Source organism: Oxyura jamaicensis, chromosome 5 (assembly GCF_011077185.1).
Source record: "Oxyura jamaicensis isolate SHBP4307 breed ruddy duck chromosome 5, BPBGC_Ojam_1.0, whole genome shotgun sequence".
Lineage (NCBI taxonomy): Eukaryota > Metazoa > Chordata > Aves > Anseriformes > Anatidae > Oxyura > Oxyura jamaicensis.
Genome location: NC_048897.1, coordinates 61,016,652 through 61,023,921, shown reverse-complemented (window position 1 = coordinate 61,023,921; position 7,270 = coordinate 61,016,652). Strand labels below are relative to the sequence as shown.

The 7,270-nt window shown below is 42.7% G+C and overlaps 1 protein-coding gene across 1 annotated transcript in view; it reads left to right on the top strand.

The window, feature by feature from the left end:
• Window positions 1–229: 229 nt before the first annotated feature.
• Window positions 230–7,270, top strand: part of LMO1 (LIM domain only 1) — an 81,041-nt gene continuing 74,000 nt past the window's right edge. Inside the window, exons 1-3 of the mRNA XM_035327929.1 lie at window positions 230–339; window positions 1,203–1,298; window positions 7,020–7,109. The gene's annotated coding sequence lies outside the window, so the exon portion shown is untranslated. The remainder of the gene's footprint in view (window positions 340–1,202; window positions 1,299–7,019; window positions 7,110–7,270) is intronic.

Genomic DNA, 7,270 nt, shown 5'->3' with positions numbered 1-7,270 from the left:
GTGTCTTCTCTTTTTTTTTGTTGTTTTTTTTTTAGGAACACTTATTATAAAATATTTGGTGAAAAAAAAACCCGAAAAAAAAAAAAAAAAAAAAAAAAAAAAAAAAAAAGTAATGATAGTAGATTTAAACAAGACTTTTTCATTACTTTTTTTCCTCCCTAAATACTCTTAAAAGGAATAAAGGAATAAATGGTTTCTCTTTTCAGGTCTGTATATTTCTGTAGAAATATACCGCTGGGAAAAGGCAGCAAAAATTCTGGCTACCATGTTTACATTCTCCACTGAAGACTTACTTCAGAAGAAAAGACACAGAATTTTGTTCTGGCTCTCATTGTGAAAGTGAGTATTGTCCTACATACACACTGATGGGAGCAAAGCTAAATGATACATAAATTTAATTGCAGAAGTGAACCAGAGTTACACCAGCCAAAGCCTCTCCAGTTTTTTGGAGGTGGAGACGTTTTCCTGCTTTGTCTATTCTTGCTTCTTGGTAAACAGGTATGCATAAAAATGGAAGGAGTGGCATTAAAATCTTCTGTCTTTGTGGACCCCTGGCTACACCCTGTGCATGTGGTACTCAAAAGGGCAAGTGTGTCCCACTGGGAGGAATATTCAGCGTCCTACAAATGGCTTTGAACCAGATGCACATCACACGACCACCCCAGTGAGCCACTGGATCTAGGTACTCTTGCTGGGACAAGTTCATCCACGACTGTATGGGGAGCTGCTTAATTGAGCCTCATTACTCCAATTTCCTACTGACACTGAGCACCCTGTGAGGCACCGCTCAGGCATGCATCAGGGGCAGGGGGTCGAGCAGCTGCCTTTTCCATGGAAGCAGGAGAGGATGAGCTACAACAGTGCCCTAACCCAGCACTGTTGCCTCTGCAGTTGGTACCACTTACCAGTGAGAGCAAGCTGCTAATTTGTCCCCCTTAGACAGGAGGGTGCATCTGCCACCGCAATCTACTCCTCTACTGCACGTTTTGCCATAGAGGATGGTGTCCTGGTGTGCTCCTGACAAACTGACACTGGAAAACCAGGTATTACCTTCACATGTTTTTGGATCCCTGGTGATCCCTTTATTTGTGTCCTTTCAAAGAAGGGTGCATGCTTGGAAGCATCTCAACTAAAGTCTCCCAAAGAGGAGTATTTCTTCATTTTAAAAGATAACATGAGCCATCTATTTTCTCCTTATTCAGGCTGTGTAACCTGCATCTGGAAGGTCAGTCGAGCATCCCTTCAAAGCCTCTAGCTTCAATTCTGTTTCTTCAAGCACGCAAGCTCCAAGCACACAGGTTAGATGTAGCTTCCTTGTTCATCCCTGGTCTGCTGAAGTCCTGAATCCCTGCTGAGAGTTTTGTTTCTACCAGTAATCTTATTTCCTTACAGATATTCTTCCAGTTCTTTTACAGATGTATTATCCTCAGTTTTTGTTGTTGAAGGGGGCCTATCATGGACTTTTGCTCCTACAGGTATATTTGCAGTATCTACCACTTCATGTTGATGTTTCCCGTGTACCCTAAAAGCTATTAGAGGAGTTAATCACTTTTTGATTTCCATGGGATGGTGGGCAACATGTGAGAGAGAACTTAGCCAGTGATATCCATTATTATCACCCTTCTGAAACTCACCACTGCTGAGTGAAAATGAGCTTTGTGAAGATAATCAATCACCGGTCACCACATGTGTTCCCTCAGTATAACATTAAGGATAAAACTCACCACTTTGAACAGCATCAACACAAAGTCTTGTGTAATACCAATTCTCACTCGCTCGGTTCTGTGGGGGAGATGAAAGAGGTATCTGTTTACCGAAGAGGTCTAAAAGGATGCTCTGGCTTTGTGTTTCGCCACTCCAAGTGCAAATAATGACTTGCTGGACGACCGTCGGGCTAGCCAGACAAGGACTTTCTGTGCTGCAAGGTGGCATGGAGCTATCACAGCTCTGCACACTGAGTCAGGTGAGTTGTAACACCCAGCATCACAGCAGGACCAATGACAAAAATAAATATCATAGTATTATAAAGAGTTTACTCCTTTGCCATTATCTTTAGTCAGGTAGTGTGCAGTCGATTCATACAGTAAGAAATTATTTCAGAACACCCATTATGCACAAATCACCTATCATCTCCCCAAAATCCATAGTTAACTTTCCCTAGAGGATGTTTTTGAACTAGTGAGGGATGAGTTCAGGTAGACGGTGGTGCCCGTTGTGTCAGACTTACATATCCAACGTTTTGCAGCCTGGAGTCGAAAGCTGTGAGAGGGCCATGCTCGTGAGCAGAGGTTGCTTGTTGGGCAGCACCTGAGAGCAGAGCTAAGCCGGTCAAGGCATTTCAGGCTGGGCCTGTCTTCTCTGCTTATGTGTACGTAAAGGTGCCCAGGTGATTTTCATGGCACGGGCTTTGCAGGGATGCAGTTGCTGCATCCTGTCACTGGAGACTAAGAAGCGGTGGCAGGTCTTCACAAAGAGAATTAGCTCATGTATTTTGACAGGTGAAGCTAAATAAGATGAAATAATTTGACAGGAAGTGAAGCCAAAATGCAACAAAGGAATAGACTTGCAGGAATATCAGGTTACCAGAGGGAGAAAAAAGATACGAGAAGGAGAAATGTATATACAAATAAATAAATAAAGACAGATATTTTTATAAATCCATTTCAACCTCTACAGTTGGACTAGCTTGGAGTTCTTTGTCTCTTGGCGTATTTGGGAAAGGCGACACTATTATCACAGTAAGTGCTTCCACCTCCTAACACAAAGTAAGGGGACTCTTCGTCACTGCTCCTCCCTAAGGGAAGAAAGAGAAATGCTATATGGGGCACAAAAGCAACAGTAGATTTCTTAGCATATGGTCTTTACCAGTGTGAGCACAGACAGCTTTTTGCTATAAGGAAACAAGTGAGAGCTTTGCAATTAGTATTGTGAAGTGGCTAGAGAATTTTTTGCCACCATGTTGCTGGAAAAAAAAATAATAATAATAATAATAAAAAAAAAGGAGTGGGTATCCACACAGGCAGTGAAGAAAGCAATGACAGGGTTTTCTAATTGAAAATGCCAATAACAAAAGTAGAAAAAGCAGCTTGCAAATACAGCTGTACCTGGTCACAGCAGTGAATAGTTGGCCTGCCTTTGAGGATCACTGTTGCAATCCGTGGAAACAGTGTGCAGATGCATGGCAGTACCCAGTCCCATTAGGTTGTACCAGCCTGCAAGCCTCCAGCCAGACAGCCTGCCATTTAGCAGAACACGTCCCTTGGCTGTACAGCAAACGCAGGCCATCTGGAGAGAGCAGGATCCCCCTCCTGTGCCTGGGCAGCGGCAGTGACACTGCTGGGGACTCTGCCAGACCATGAGCTGGGTCCCAGTCAGCTCCAGGAGGGCAGGGGTTACAGCTCGAGAGGCTGCTGTGAGATTTGGCTTTGGTACTTTGATATCCAGAGCCCCTGAAGTTCGTCTGAAGAAGCACGGTCCCACGTACCAGCGGCACCAAGACATGCAGGAGATGGTCTGTCCGGTCCGAGGGCGGGTAGGAATAGTACGGGTCGCAGAGGCAGCTGTAGAGTTGTTGGGAAAATGAAAAGTGGGCTGAGTGTTGTATGTATTTAAGAAGATAAAAGTGTGTCTTTGAGACCTAGGTGGAGAACTTATAATATGAATAGCTTTGTTTTCTTTCAGAGGGTGTTTTTAAATCTGTTTTAGTCTGAAATGACTGTGTGTTAAGCACTTTGTTGTTGTTCATGTTGTTTGGGCTTTGTTGTCGTTACCTGCTTTGCTTGGATGAATTGCTATCTGACACGAACAGGAAATGTGGGCAGCATCCTGCAGGAGTCATCCTTTGCTCTAAGCGGGCAGTCTTATTTGTCACTTAAAGATGTTTCTTGCTCTTGGAATTGCCAAGATCTCTTTCAAATATGAACTGAGTGGGAAGCAATGAAGTCCACTTGAGTTTGGAGAGAGTCTAAAATGAGAGCTCTAAGAATTGCAAACTGTTCTATTAGGTCTCATTTCAGGACCTGGGCTGCATAAGTCTGTGTCCAAGAAACTGCCCGAATGCCCCAGCAGACACTGCCCGAATGCCCCAGCAGTCACTGGAGGGAGTTTTTCTTTTGGAATTTGCACACCTCTAACACCACAGACTCTGGGATTTGGGAGCTACGGGCCAGTTTGCAAGCAGGGAGAGCTGGGACCTGCAGGAATGTGACGCTGATAGCCAAGGAGCAGGTCAGGAGGGAAGGTAGCCCTAAGCCAGCTGTACCCTGCCTTACCAAAGCGAAGGCTTGTGGAAATGGGTCGCCTCGAGGACATGGTAACAAGCTAGCTTTTACCCACAGTTGACTAAATTTATAGCTTTGAGTGCTATCAAATTTGAGCTATTGTTGGCCAGATTGTGCAGTAATGGGGAGATGGCAAGAAGGGCATTTCTAGCAGTGAGGATACACCAACACTGAAAGTGATTTTAAAAATAACTTTACTGTGAAATTTGCCTGACACAAACCTTGATCTCACTCTGATGCAGAGACATGAGGCGCTGCATACCTTCAGGGAAATAAACAACCAACTGCCCTTAAACCCATTCAACATGAAAGAACTGTGCTATTCTTCCCTGAACAACTAGACAATGAAAAAAAGGATGAGGACATGACAAAGTATTGTAACAATATCCTCTTTCAGGACCTGTTGTCACAGCTTGACTCAGCTGTGAGGGAAGTACCCTTGATATTATTTCTGCGTTCAAATGCTTCAGAGGTTTATCAGAGATGTTGATGTGGAATACTTATGAGTCAGGTGCAGGGTCCCACTTACGTAGCCTCCAACTTTAGGCCAACAGCCTTTGCACCTCTGTTCTTGCAATCTAGCCAGCCCAGGCCTTCTTTCTGACTTGTGGCTCCAGCCCACCATTGCATCTGTGCACCTATCGGTAAGCAAGAAAAGCAAAAAGCAGAGGAATTTCACATTTACCCTCCTTTCCACTCTGTTATTTAGGGATCATTTTGCATTGTGGCCATCATATCCATTTGAACAGAAAATTAATGGTTAATTTGCAACTGTTCTTGTAAATAAGCCTCTTTTTTTACAGAATCATAAATCTTGCCGAGAAATTAAAAAGCAAGAAAATAAAGATGTATTGGGTCTACATTTTCAGATATGCTAAGTGAGCTTTTGCTATGTGGGAGCCATAGAAACACACAGGCTTTTCTTCCTCACCAGCCGAGCTATTCAGCCGGAAGCTGGGCTGATTTCAAACCAGTTTTTGCCAAAGACTGCTGGTACCTCCAACAGAGATCTGCTGGAGGGTGCAGGCTTAATTATAATGTATCTTCCCTACAGCTGCAGAACACTAATCCTGATTCACCAGAGTCCAGTCTTTGTTTGGTTATGGAAACTATTTTTGGATTTTTCAGAGTTAATCTAACTCTGGTCTAAGACATATGGGGCCATACAGTATTCTTGGTACGTGTTTCATGCTCTTACGACGGATGCTCAGTGCACCTTTTATTTCTGCTGTACCTGCCTAGAAGCCTACCAGCCTGTGAGTTCAGCTCTGCACTGCCTTTCTGCTTCAACAGGGCACAAGTCCTCTCAAAACACGCACCTAGATTGTGCCAGGCAGGAAGCAAGGGGATGTTCTTCCACGGGAAGAGCATTGTGTGGACACAGTCACCTTGTATGTCCCTTCCCGTAGCACCGTGTCCCATCAGGGACACCTTTGGTACCAGTTACTCTGCAGGGGGCAGTTTCACTTAAATCCGTGGCTTCAGGGAAAGTTGGGCTGGTCCTCTGGTGAAGAGGGAAAGGCAGGTTGTACTGTGTTAGCACGGATCAAACTATTCACTCTTCAGTCATGAAGCAGCACCCATCTCTTGTTCACTCTGCAGCCGTTACCTGCAGGCATTCCAGTTTTGAATTGTAAGGTCTGGTGCCCTGAAAGTGTATTTCAACTTTTGGAAAAGACTTAAGACTAAATTAGGCACCGCTGTGAAAGGACTTCGTTTTTCCAGAAATCTCTGTGACTCCTGTAACATCCCTACCTTCACTGCTTAGACAAAAATAGCTTTTTTAAGTTGAGGAACTTCTTGAGACTTGAATTTAACTGAGCTAAGGACAAAAAGAACACTTTTTCTAGAAGTATTTCAGGATTCTTTCCTTGTTCTGTCACCGTAATTATTGAGCAAATCATTGTAAATACTATAATACTATATTTTGTTCAGTGCACTGTAGATATATCACAAGTCTGATTAAAATCTGAAACTAATGGTTTTATATTTGATTTATAAGATCATATAAGGACATAATTATCATAAATAAAAAAAAAAAAAAGGATTTAATCTAAAAGTTCCTCAGGTCAAGCCCAGGGCAAGGGGGCCCTGAATGATTTGGAAATTTTGAATGAAAACAAAAGATAAGTATTTATTATTAAAAATAATAATTCCAGCTCTCCCATAATCTTAGGCACTGTGGTCATTATCAGGAGAAAGAATTTTGGTTTGTTAGTAGCAGAATACAATATAGACACGATGTCTTACGAAACCACCCTGGAATGATATTAAAAACTTGAAACTTAAGTGCTATCTGCCGGAACAACTTTCCTCCCCTCAGTCTGCATTGTAGTTTTCAAACTTAATAAGTCTAAGTCTAAAACTTGAAGGCAAGGCAGGAAGCCCTCTTTTGGGGAAACCTAAGTCCTCTTTTGTATTTATATGAGAACCTTTTATATGAGAACCTACTTTGCAATATAGAGAGTTTTTAAGTTTGTCTAGTACAACCAAGAGGTTGATAGCCCTTTTTCTCCACTCATTTACATTTAGGGATGACTGTGGTTTTAACGAAGCAGAATATTCCAAACACTAATGGATCTTAAATTGCTTATTCTTACCAAGAGGTACTCCAAATAGCACATTTGCCTCAAGTGATATAAAGTGATGAGTTAATTCATGTACTTGTCAATTGCTTCAAGATATTGAGAATTAGCTGCATTAGTGATACCCTTTTTTTTTTTCTTCACATATGTACAGGAAAATGCATAGGAATGGAGATCAGTTTAACCTCTACTGCACAGAGGAGGGGAGAAATCCGGTCGATGTCCTACAAACCTCATTGGCAAGGTTAGTAAAATCTTTCTGTTTGTGATCTCTTGCTATTCCTTGCACTGGCGTTTGAGTTGCATAAGTTTCTAAACAGAGTAGTCCATGGCAGCAAAATTTCTGACCGCAGCGATAAACCGAGCAAAGTCTGTCTTAAGGGCAAGCCACACCAAGTGGAATTC